The sequence below is a fragment of the Bos grunniens genome, chromosome 3 (assembly GCF_055505025.1).
Source record: "Bos grunniens cultivar Pamir isolate PY7600 chromosome 3, Bosgru_T2T1.0, whole genome shotgun sequence".
Taxonomy (NCBI): domain Eukaryota; kingdom Metazoa; phylum Chordata; class Mammalia; order Artiodactyla; family Bovidae; genus Bos; species Bos grunniens.
Window position 1 is genome coordinate 72,440,354 of NC_141167.1, and position 12,184 is coordinate 72,452,537.

The 12,184-nt window shown below is 45.3% G+C and overlaps 1 long non-coding RNA gene across 4 annotated transcripts in view; it reads left to right on the forward strand.

Annotated features, from left to right (window-relative positions):
* Nucleotides 1–6,066, forward strand: part of LOC147375842 (uncharacterized) — a 50,710-nt gene extending 44,644 nt beyond the window's left edge. For all 4 annotated transcript variants that reach the window (XR_015160532.1, XR_015160533.1, XR_015160534.1 and 1 more), the window contains exons 3-4: nucleotides 3,330–3,513; nucleotides 5,862–6,066. This is a non-coding gene — a long non-coding RNA (uncharacterized LOC147375842). The remainder of the gene's footprint in view (nucleotides 1–3,329; nucleotides 3,514–5,861) is intronic.
* Nucleotides 6,067–12,184: the final 6,118 nt, after the last annotated feature.

Here is a 12,184-nt window from a genome sequence, read left to right on the forward strand (position 1 = left end):
GTTGGTCTGTTGATTTCTCTCTTAGAGCTCTAAGAATTGCAAATATATCTGAAACATATTTACTGCAGAAAACGTTTATTTCTATGACATTCACTGAAAATATGGTGCACAAAAATGAAAAAGAATAAAATGTTGCACTGAATACCATGAAGGCAATATGTCACATCAATATTTTAATTCCTTGCCAACAATTTGAGAATTTTGGAGGCTTACTGGGTAAAAGAAGACTTTATTTTCATTTTAATAGAATAAAAGACTTTAAGCTTATGGGGGAACTTTTTAAATTTTTTCATTGTTTAGCAGCAACTTTGGACAGATTTTAAAAAAATATTGTGCTAGAACTTAGGTTTGGTAGAGTAGTGGGCATGTGTGGTAACCCCTCATTAATCTGGGGTCATCAGGGGACAAGACATTTCAGAGAAATCACATACTCAATTACTTAAGTCCTATCCTTTGAAAAATTCAGTGCCTACGTTAAACATTTTTGATGGGAAGATTCTCCTGACTTCCTTGTATACTCACTGCTTTCTGAAACACGAGTGCAATGGAAATTGGGTCCCATTTGCCCATAAGAGCATTACGAAAATCAGTTATGGGGTCATTCTGAATTTGCCCTTGAGGCTACTGGAGTGTGTTGGTGTCTGCCGCTGCCCTTAATGGGCTCGTAGCTGTGGTCCAGTAAGCCCCAGTGTCATTTCCTGGACAAGAGCCTGGGGATGTTCTGTTAACTCTAAAGTGTGGCACCCTGTCTGGCAGTGGCAGTGGGGTCTCTGCCCAGAGAGAGCCAGGCTTACTTAGGCTTGCTCTCATTACTCCTAAAGTGAAGTCGCTCAGTCGTGTCCGACTCTTTGCGACCCCATGGTCTGCAGCCTACCATGCTCCTCCGTCCATGGGATTTTCTAGGCAAGAGTACTGGAGTGGGTTGCCATTTCCTTCTCCAGGGGATCTTCCTGACCCAGGGGTCGAACCTCGGTCTCCCGCATTGTAGGCAGATGCTTTACCACCTGCGCCACCAGGGAAGTCTCATTACTCCTACTTGCTTGTAAAATGATATCAAAAGAAAGAAAGTGAAGTTGTTCAGTCATGTCCGACTCCTTGTGACCCCGTGGACTGTAGCCTTCCAGGCTCCTCTGTCCATGGGATTTTCCAGCCAAGAATACTGGAGTTGGCTGCTGTTTCCTTCTCCAGGGGATCTTCCCAACCCAGGAACTGAACACAGGTCTATAGGCAGACTCTTGACAATCTGAGCCACCAGGAAACCTATGGTCAAAGTGATTGAAACTCAAACTGCAGTCTTCATCTCTCTTTATGGTCTCAGCTTTGGGTTTCCCACTGTCAAAAAGGTAGTTAGAATATCCAGGGTTAAGGATTGAACCCTGTTGTAAGCCATAAGGTGCTGTGTCATGTTTGCTGGTTTAACTAAAAAAATGCCTTCTGAGGCTCACATCCCACCTTTAGCAGATATTTAATCAGAAGTAAGTTTTGAAGAGGAGTTGTTTACAGGAAGGGATAATTCTGGTAGATATAGGAGGAGTGTTCGAAGGAGAAGGGGTCTCCCCAAATTTCCTCCTGTGAAGCTTAGTGTGATGGATGAGAATCGGGGCTCAACAGCATACACAAATTTCTCTTCATCAGGACACAAAGAAGGGGATGAGCACCCAAAAATCTCTCTGAAGTTACACTGGTTTACCGTTTCCATCTCCCTGACATTGTTCAGGGGTTAAGTGTCTATTATTTCAGCATAACTATTCCTTTAAGAGGGCTTCCCTCCTGGCTCAGACAATAAAGAATCTGCGTGCAATGCAGGAGACCTGCGTCTATCCCTAGGTCGGGAAGATCCCTTGGAGAAGGGAATGGCTACTCACTCCATTCTTGCCTGGAGAATCCCATGGACAGAGGATCCTGGCAGGCTACAAGGTCATGGGGTCACAAAGAGTCAGACATGACTGGGCAACTAAGCACTTTCCTTGAAGAGCTCCTGGCACCTCTGGAAAGTAGGCTGTGGGCTGCTGCAGCACTAAGTACATCTGAGCCATAATAGGGTGACCTCTGACCCTAATCCTAGCCACCGCTTGGAATTATGGGCTCCCACTGGTGCAGAGAGGGTGGAGTGGAGGGACCAGTCAAGTTCACCAGATGGCAGATAGGCCTAGGGAGCTGTCAGATTGGGGCTTGTTACATAAACTGGGATCCTGCTCAAAGCTCAGAGCCCATCAGATTCCCCCATTTTGCACAACCCCTGTAATGGTAGCCACACCTCAGTGCATAAGTTTAGTTGAGACCATGGACCAGCCAAAAGGAACAAGGAGAGGCCAAACCCACTGAAGAATTCTTCATTTTAATAAGGGGGAGGATTTTGTGTGTGGGGGTGGGGGGTGGGGGTTGTTCGAGGCTCCCAGGATTTCAGACTAGGATCCTGCAAGATTTTGTCAGGTCAGACTGTTCTAACATGTAATTAAAATGCTGTTTTAATGCTATTATAAAATGAAATTTTAGTTTGGACACGTCTTTAGAAAAACTCAGCCTCCTTTTCCATAAAAGTTGACGAAACAGTTTATAGAGGAAATGCACAGGCATCCAGAGAATTGAATCAATATACGTAAACTATGGAAGCGATTCTGCAAGCTGAGTTGAGGGAAGGGTGGAGGTTAGTAATAAATCTTTTGTCTTGAAGTTATAGTAAAAGTAAACATAGTAAATTAAATAGCCTGTGGGTTTTATGAAGCTGAATCATAAAAAAATAAACACAAAATCCTGTGGTTTGGGCTACACAAAGATAAGCAATTGGGAATCTGTTTTTTTTTTTTTTTTTAATATAAAAGCCTCTTTCCTGTTATGGATAAAGAGTTTATCAAGGAATTGATGTCAGTGTGTTTCTGCTCTCTATTCTTATATTTCCCCTTTTCCCCTATAATTGCCTACTACACAGGAATGAGAATTGAAAGAGACACTGTGGGTCACTAAGTTGGATGCATAAGGAAAACTAAACAAATGTAGTTAAATTCACATCTGAAGAGAGCTTTTCTGCTGCCTCCTCCTTTCTTCTCCTTTTTCCACCCCCCTCTGCTTTGTTGGGTCTTTTTTTTTTCTGGCTGTGCTGTGTCTTCGTTGCTGGGCCTTGGCTTTCCCTAGTTACAGTGCCTGCGTTTCTTGCTGCAGTGGCTTCTCTTGTGGAGCGAAAGCTCTAGGAAGGTGAACAGGCTTCAGCAGTTGCAGCTCACGGGCTCTAAAGCGCAGACTCAGTAGTTTGGCCCATGGTCTTTAGTTGCTCCTGTGCATGTGGCATCTTCCCAGACCAGGGATCTAACCTGTGTTCTCTGCATTGGCAGGTGGATTTTTATCACTGTACCCACCAGGGAAGTCCTGCTTTGTTGGTTCTCATTGAGAATTGTGTGCTCTGAGCAGCTGTTGATGCGGCCCTGCTCTCCAGGGACTGTATTTATTCATTTACCCAACCAATATTTATTGAGCTCCTACTATGTGCCAGGCTCTCTTCAAGATCCTGGAGACAGTGTAAGTAAGAAAAAGTCCTTGTTTCACTCATCAAGTGATGAATAAATCTTTGGTATAATTTTGAGTACTATTAAATGCTATGAAGAAAGACAAGGAAACCAATGAGACAGAGAACAACAGGTGGGAGTTGGGGTCTATTTCATGGGGGAAGATCAGGGAAGCCTCTTTGGAGAAGGTGGCATTTGAGCAGAGGCCTGAGAGGTAAGAAGTAAACCCAGGGGAGGATCTGGGCAAAGTGCATGGCTGAGACAGAAGAAACAGCCTGTGCAAAGACCCTGAGGTGGGAAACAAGCTTGACGTGATCTTTGGAAAACAAAGCCCAGTGTGGCTGGAACACAGCGAGCTGAATTTTTCAGCATCTTCCACACACTATGTTTCCCACATAAAGCAATGAATGCATGTAGTAAGTATAGAGTTGAGAATTGTATGTATAATTGCAAAGATCAATCAAGATTGCACATATAAATCTCCCAGCTTAGTGCCTAGTACATTATGTTGTTGTTTAGTTGCTAAGTTATGTCTGACTCTTTGTGACCCCATGGACTGTAGCCTGCCAGGCTCCTCTGTCCATGGGATTTCCCAGGCAAAAATACTGGAGGGGGTTGCTACTTCATTCTCCTGGGGATCTTCTCGACCCATAGATCAAACCCGTGTCTCCTGCACTGGCAGGAGGATTCTTTACCACTGATCCACCAGGGAAGCCCCCTAGTGCATTTTAAGTTTTAGTAAATGTAAGCTATAATCATTATCTTTATCACTTGGGCAGCTCAATGTTCCTGCCTAACCAATGCACATAACTAGGACTCCACAGGAGAAAACAGGAGACCTAGGATGCTGTGGGTAGCTGCTCTGCCCCCTCAGGCCTTAGGTCCGAGTCCTGTTTGTGGTCTGGTTACTTATGTGCCCTAAGGCAATTTCCCTACTTGTCTTGGATGTGTGAGCCATGTAATTCCTTCTTCAAAAGTTATAAAGATGAGACTCCAGCCAATAATTCGACATGAAAAGAGGCTATTTTCTCATCCTCAGGCTTGGTAAAGATTCCTGCCATAAGCCAGTCATTATAGAAATGACTCAGCCTTTCTCTCGCGTGTTAATAAGATTTTACTGGTTTTGGTCCTGACTCAAACTGGCTTGGAGTGATGAGATCACGGATGCTGTACCCGTGTGTCATCATGTAACTGCTTACTTGACTACCCAGATGAGCGTAAGGCCACTGCAACCTGTCACCTTCCCTCCAGGTCTGCTACGGTCCTTGCCCAACGCACACAAAGGGTACCTACCTGTTCCCTCCATCCTCATCTGCCAGGAAGCGGGGATGCAGTTCTCTTTCCTCTCTAAGGGCCAATCAGGCTGTGAAAGAGGGTTAGTGAGCTGAACTCAAAGTAAGGCATCTGAGCTCTCTTTGCACCCTAATATCAACAATGCTTGGTGTCTTTTTGGGAGGCCTCACTGTGAGAACTGATCCAGGCCCGGGTCTCAAATTAAACCTTTTATTAGGGTTACAAGGGGGACTCTCTGGTCTCTTTTGGTTAAAATTATCCTGGTAGTTTAGAAGCAAACCAGAATCCATTTATTTATTTGACAGACATTACGGATCACTGGGTACTCAGTGCCCCAGCAGGGCTTAGGCACCAAGGACAGAGAGACAGAAGACAGTCTCTAATGCCTCAAGGTCTAGTGTAAGGAGACCGATGAGAAAATAAACAGTTGTAGATTAGCATGATTGGTATTGTAACAGATCCTTGGGTGCTACAGAGGCCTTTGGGGGTACCTGGCCCACACTGATAGTCAAGCAAGACTTTCTAAAGGATGGAATGCTTAAATGACTCTGGAAGGATGCATAGGTGTCATATAATCAGGAAAGGTCCAGGAAGAGGGCAGAGGGATGTTCCTAGAGATGAAACAGCCTGAAAAGCCAGCTAGCCATGACCACAAACATCCATTTTCTCCTTCTTTCTGGGTACACAGTTCGACTATACGACCCAGTCCCCCTTACAGGTGAGTGTGGCCCCGTGACTGAGTTCTGGCCAGAGGCAGGTGTGCAGAGATGATGGGGGGGCCCTGCACAGGGTCCTCTCCTGTGCGCCCTTCCCTGTGCCTTCCCAGTTCAGCTACTCGGGAGCAGGGAGGAGTTAGGCCCCAAAGGGCCCTGTGTGCAGCTTGAGGGAAGTCCAGAGTTAAGGGGCAGGTAATAAGCACAGGGAAGCAATCACATTTAGCTTTTAGAATAATGGAGCTAGGGTGATATTTGTGACAGGGTTGAACTTAACCTGAGGAAAACAGCCACGCAAAATCCTCTACCCTTTGGAGTTTTCACCACCCAACCACCATCCTTTTGTGACCCACAGGTGAAACTTCAAATGACCATCACCCTCAAATATTCTGAGATAGACCCATCTTCATCCTTCCTCAAGGCTCCTGTAAGATTCAGGATGACTCCCTTGTTCACCTGCATGTATGAAGCCCCAGGTCCCTTCCCTTTATTTGATATTCCTCCTTAATGAACATTCTCCCTGTTGCAATAGACTGAATAAAAGCATCTCCTTCAGTGTCTGAGGTGTTTTGTCTTTTGCATGAACACAACAGCACTGGACTAGGAGTCAGAACCTTCTATTTGAGAGTAGACTGCTGCTGCTGCTAAGTCGCTTCAGTCGAGTCCGACTCTGTGCGACCCCGTAGACAGCAGCCCACTAGACTCCTCTGTCCCTGGGATTCTCCAGGCAAGAACACTGGAGTGGGTTGCCATTTCCTTCTCCAATGCATGAAAGTGAAAATTGAAAGGGAAGTCGCCCAGTCGTGCCTGACTCTTAGCGACCCCACGGACTGCAGCCCACCAGGCTCCTCCATCCATGGGATTTTCCAGGCAAGAGTACTGGCACCTGTTTTATTTTTCTTCAACAACTTTTATTATATACTGATTTATTTGTCATCAGTCATCCATGGGAATATAAACACCTTGAGCAAAGAGCTTGTCTTTTTAAAATTTTGTTTCTTTATTTTTAGTTGAAGGATTGGTTTCTGCCATACATCAACATGGCTTAGCCATAGGTATACATATATCCCCTCTCTCTTGAGCCTCCTTCCCACCTCACACCCAATCCCACCCCTCTAGGTTGTCACAGAGTCTTCTTGACCACTGTATCCCTGAGGGTCTGCAACAGATCCTGGCCCATAGCAGGCACTCGAGAATTAGGACAAATTGTGGCGCGACAACCCCCAGCCCGCCTGAGACATCTGCCATTCCCCCCTGGTTCCCTTGCCTTTCTCTGTCCTCTTTGCCTTCCTCCCTGCTTCTCTGTCTGTCTCTCTGTCTCCTCTGCTCCAGTCACTCTCCTCTCTGCCTGCCTCCCTCCTCTTCCTCTTTGTGGAATCTCTTCCCTATTCTCTCCCTTCCTCTTGCTTCCCTCGGTTTCTTCCATGGGTCTTGGACCTAGCAGGTCCCTCTTATCCATTCAGCCCTTACCTTCTGCTTGGATGTTTATTGGGGAGGATGTAGGGTCCAGGGAGAGAGCTCCAGATAAGAAGGACTGAGCCAATGACATCTGTGGATCTGTCAGATGGGTACAGCTCTAACTTTGGACACGCATTTGGTCAAGGGATCCTTGAAAGTAAAGATTCACTTGGAGTTGGCCGAGTCGGCATTTTGGAAACAATCAAGTAGATCTGAAGCCTTGCTCCAAGTGGGGAGACGAGAGCTGGGGAGGGAGAAAACCAGACCAGAGCCCTGCCTTCCAGAACTTCCTGGTCTCATTAGCCAAGGAGGTAAGGGGCATACAAGGTCTTCTAGGAAATAGTAGGGGGACAAAGATAGGCAGAAGGAGAGGTGCAGGTAGAGAGCTCTAGAAGGGATCAGTCATTGTTAACTTTGGGGCGAGCGGTCTGTGTGTGAACAGTAGCAGCCAGATAGAAGAGGAGATCCAGGCTCCAGCTGCAAAAGGGGAAAGCAGTTCACCTGTGACGCAGGCCACCAGGGCCACCGGGGCCGTGCTTGGCCGGGGGGCCTCTCCTGTCAAACCCTGTCCTGGCTCCCTCCCTGTCCCCACCAGGACTGAGGGAAGAGCCTGATTCAAAGCCTGCAGGTCCCCCAGAGCACAGAACTGGAGCTGAAAATCTTGATGAGTAAAACCTGCAGCATCTCACCACTTGCCCTGCTGCTTGGGAAATCATTCATATTAGCATGCGAGGTTCTGGGAGCTGAGTGGGAGGCAGGAGCCAACTGAGGCTTGGAGAGAAATAAGACGGTTCTTTTGTGCCCCTGAGGACGCCCCAGGCAGATGCTGATCTATCAGCATTTATACTGAATGCAACACAGAATTCCTTTTGTGACTGCTTTTATAAATAGAATGGGCCAGACTCTTTCTGGGAAATGCCTGGGTGATTCACGTGACCTTCTAAGATAGGTGCTTGTAGTTCTGTAACACTGGAGGGGCAGAGAAGGGAGAGGCTCTTTTCCTGAGCCCTGGCATTTAGAAGTGTGGTTTAGAGAAGAAAAAAAGGAGAGTGGCAGTAATGAGTAAAGTAGTAAATGTTTCCCCAAGAGGATGATTCTTGGAGCAAAAAGGGATCTGAGAGCGGAAGGGGCTGGCAGAGAGGGGTGCACGGGTGTTTGCTGGAGCACCTCCCGAGTTCCTTCAGGAAGAAAGCTCCTACTTCATGGTCCTGATGACTTCTGTCCCTTCTCCCCAACAACTCGGCACAGCATACCCACCTACATGGAGTTTCGTTCAGGTGTATGTGTGCGTGTGTGGGGGGGGGGTGCGTGCTCAGCCGTGTCGGAATCTGCAACCCCATGGACTGTAGCTCACCAGGCTCCTCTGTCCATGGAATTCTCCAGGCAAGAACACTGGAGTAAGTTGCCATTTCCTCCTTCAGGGGATCTTCCCGACCCAGGGATCAAACCCACGTCTCCGGTGTCTTCTGCATTGGCAGACAGATTCTTTACCACTGAGCCACCTTTGTTCAGGTAGTCATACTTAATTGAAGACTCGTTTGTTGAGTCATCTGTTCCTTATCAGTGACGGTCTCGCTACTCATACCTCACTACTGGTGCTGACTCACGGTTGTCTCCAAAGCTGCAGTCTTTGGACCTTGGGAAGATAATTTTATAACAGCACAGATGCTCCCTGGCCTGTGTGCTCTGAGGGTCACAACAGCATCTGAAACCAAAGCTCAAGGCCCAGGCTTATGAATATTTAGGGCAAAGTCCCTGATTCCTTTTCTGGATCTTCCTTCCCCATTAATCAGGATATTTAGAAAATGTGTAAATAGCCATGCAAAAAAGATTAACTCGATTTACTTCTGTCTCTATAAACATACAGTATTTTCCAGGTTCCACATTTCAATATTAAGATATCTTCAGCTACTGAAATTTCAGCAGCAATAAGGCAACACAATGAGGGCAGGAGGCAGGGGAGAGAGAAGGAATCAATATTTCTAGTATTTCGTGACTCAGCACTGTGCCAGATACCACACATTCTAACTTTGCACATGTTTTACCCCTCACAGGAACAGGGTATTAAGAAGTATGATTAACTTCAGATCACAGTTGAAGAAAGTGAGGCCCAGAAAGTCAGAGTGCCACGTGCCAGTTTCTTCTGCAGCTTCCTCACCTCTCTCAGACTTCCTTGAACTGAAGAGAGTTAGGGCTTTGTTCTGGATTAGGCTTTGGCTCAAGGGAGTGTTGTGACTGGTTTGATCTTCTTTCCAAACCACTAACATTTTCTCCACATCATCAATAAGGCGGTTTCGCTTTCTTACCATTCGTGTGTTCACTGGAGTAGCACTTTTAATTTCCTTCAAGAAGTTCTTCTTTTCATTCACAACTTGACTAAGAGTTTGATGCAAGAAACTAGATTTTGGCCAGTCTTCCTTGGACATGCCTTCCTCACTAAGCTGAATCATACATTTCTAGCTTTTGATTTGAAGCGAGAGACAGGTAACTCTTTCACTTGAATACATAGAGGCCAGTGTCGGGTTATTAATTGGCCTAAATTCAATGTTGTCATGTTTCAGGGAATAAGGGAGGCTTAAGGAGAGGGAGAGGGGGAATGGCTAATGGAGCAGTCAGAACACACACCACATTTATGGATTAAGTGCCCCATTTTACATGACCATCTTATACATTCACAGTAATAACATCAAAGGCCACTGATCACAGGTCACCATAACAAATAAAGTAAAAATGAAAAAACTTGAAATATTGAGAAAATTACTAGAATGTAACACAGAGACACAAAATAAGCAAATGCTGTTGGGAAAATGGCATCCAGAGAATTCTCAATGCAGGGTTGCCACAAATCTTCAATTTGTAAAAAACACAAAATCTATAAAGTGCAAAAAAGGAAACTGCAATAAAAGTTCTGCCTATAAAGCTTTTGTGGGAGAGAGAAGTAAAAACCTTTTCTACAATTAGTAGTTTATTAATCCCTGCTGCCCTCACCCCCCAACCCCTGCAATATGGTTATGGTTTCAGAGAAAAATAGGAGCTCAGGAAAAGAGCAAAAAAAAAATCTGATGTGCATGGAATTAATGAAGGGAATAGCCTGAAGAAATAAGAATTTGAAAACCTTCGAATTTGGATGCTAGAATTTGTAGCAGGTTTCTTCACTCACCAAGAAGCCTTGTTAATCCATTCTTTAGGGATCAAAGGGATTCCATACATTCTTCTGGGGCAGTGGCCTGGTCCTACCTGCCTCAGCCCCACTTAAGGGAGAGTCTCCAAAGCCACCCATTTTGAACTGTGGAAGATAATAAAGCTGCTTTCTGGATCCACACACAGACCAGGGTTACCTCTTTCAAAGAGCAGGGAGGGATCCAATCAAAAGACAGTGTGGGTTTACAGTTCAGTTCAGTTCAGTCGCTCAGTCATGTCCGACTCTTTGTGACCCTATGGACTGCAGCATGCCAGGCCTCCCTGTCCATCACCAACTCCCAGAGTTTACTCAAACTCATGTCCATTGAATCGGTGATGCCATCCAACCATTTCATCCTCTGTTGTCCCCTTCTTCTCCCAGCATCAGGGTCTTTTCAAATGAGTCAGTTGTTCACATCAGGTGGCCAAAGTATTGGAGTTTCAGCTTCAGCGTCAGTCCTTCCAATGAATATTCAGGACTGATTTCCTTTAGGATTGACTGGTTTGATCTCCTTCCAGTCCAAGGGACTCTCAAGAGTCTTCTTCAACACCACAGTTCAAAAGTATTGATTCTTTGGTGTTCAGCTTTCTTTATAGTCCAATTCTCACATCCATACACGACTAATGGAAAAACCATATCTTTGACTAAACAAAACTTTGTTGGCAAAATAATAGCTCTGCTTTTTAATATGCTGCCTAGGTTGATCATAGCTTTCCTTCCAAGGAGTGTCTTTTAATTTCATGGCTGCAGTCACCATCTGCAGTGATTTTTGAGCCCAAGAAAATAAATCTGTCATTGTTTCCATTGTTTCCCCATCTACTTGCCATGAAGTGATGGGACTGGATGCCATGATCTTCAGTTTTAGATGTTGAGTTTTAAGCCAACTTTTTCACTCTCCTCTTTCACTTTCATCAAGAGGCTCTTTGCTTTCTGCCATAAGGGTGGTGTCGTCTGCATATCAGAGATTATTGTTATTTCTCCCAGCAATTTTGATTCCAGCTTGTGCTTGATCCAGCCCAGAGTTTTTCATGATGTACTCTGCATATAAGTTAAATAAGCAGGGTGACAATATACAGCTTTGACATACTCCTTTCCTGATTTGGAACCAGTCTGTTGTTCCGTGTCCAGTTCTAACTGTTGCTTCCTGACCTGCATACAGATTTTTCAGGAGGCAGGTCAGGAGGTCTGGTATTCCCATCTTTTTATGAATTTTCCACAGTTTATTGTGATCCACACAGTCAAAGGCTTTGGCATAGTCAATAAAGCAGAAATAGATGTTTTTCTGGAACTCTCTTGCTTTCTCGATGATCCAACGGATGTTGGCAATTTGACCTCTGGTTCCTCTGTCTTTTCTAAATCCTGCTTGAAGATCCCGAAGTTCACGGTTCACGTACTATTGAAGCCTGGCTTGGAGAATTTTGAGCATTACTTTACTAGCATGTGAGATGAGTGCAATTGTGGGGTAGTTTGAGCATTCTTTGGCATTGCGTTTTTTTGGGATTGGAATGAGAACTGATCTTTTCCAGTCCTGTGGCCACGCTGCGTTTTCCAAATTTGCTGGCATATTGAGTGCAGCACTTTTACAGCATCATCTTTTAGGATTTGAAATAGCTCAACTGGAATTCCATCACCTCCCCTAGCTTTGTTCATAGTGATGCTTCCTAAGGCTCAGTTGACTTCGAATTCCAGGATGTCTGGCTCTAGGTGAGTGATCACACTGTCGTGATTATCTGGGTCATGAAGGTCTTTTTTGTACAGTTCTTCTGTGTATTCTTGCCACCTCTTCTTCTTAATACTTGATTTTAACTTAAAAAAAAAGAAATCTGCTGACAGTTGTATTTCCTGTTAGAAAGACCTGTGGAAGGGTGAGTGAAAGGGTTCTGGAGAATGAATGACAAGCATGTGAGTAGCTTCTTAGGAACGAAGGTGGGGGTGTGATGGCTATAGGTGGTGCGTCTGGTAAACAAAGAGCTCTCGGCTGGAGCTTCCGTTCACTGAGCCCTCCCCTCCTTTGGGGCCTCTCAGGTCTCCTCGCTTCA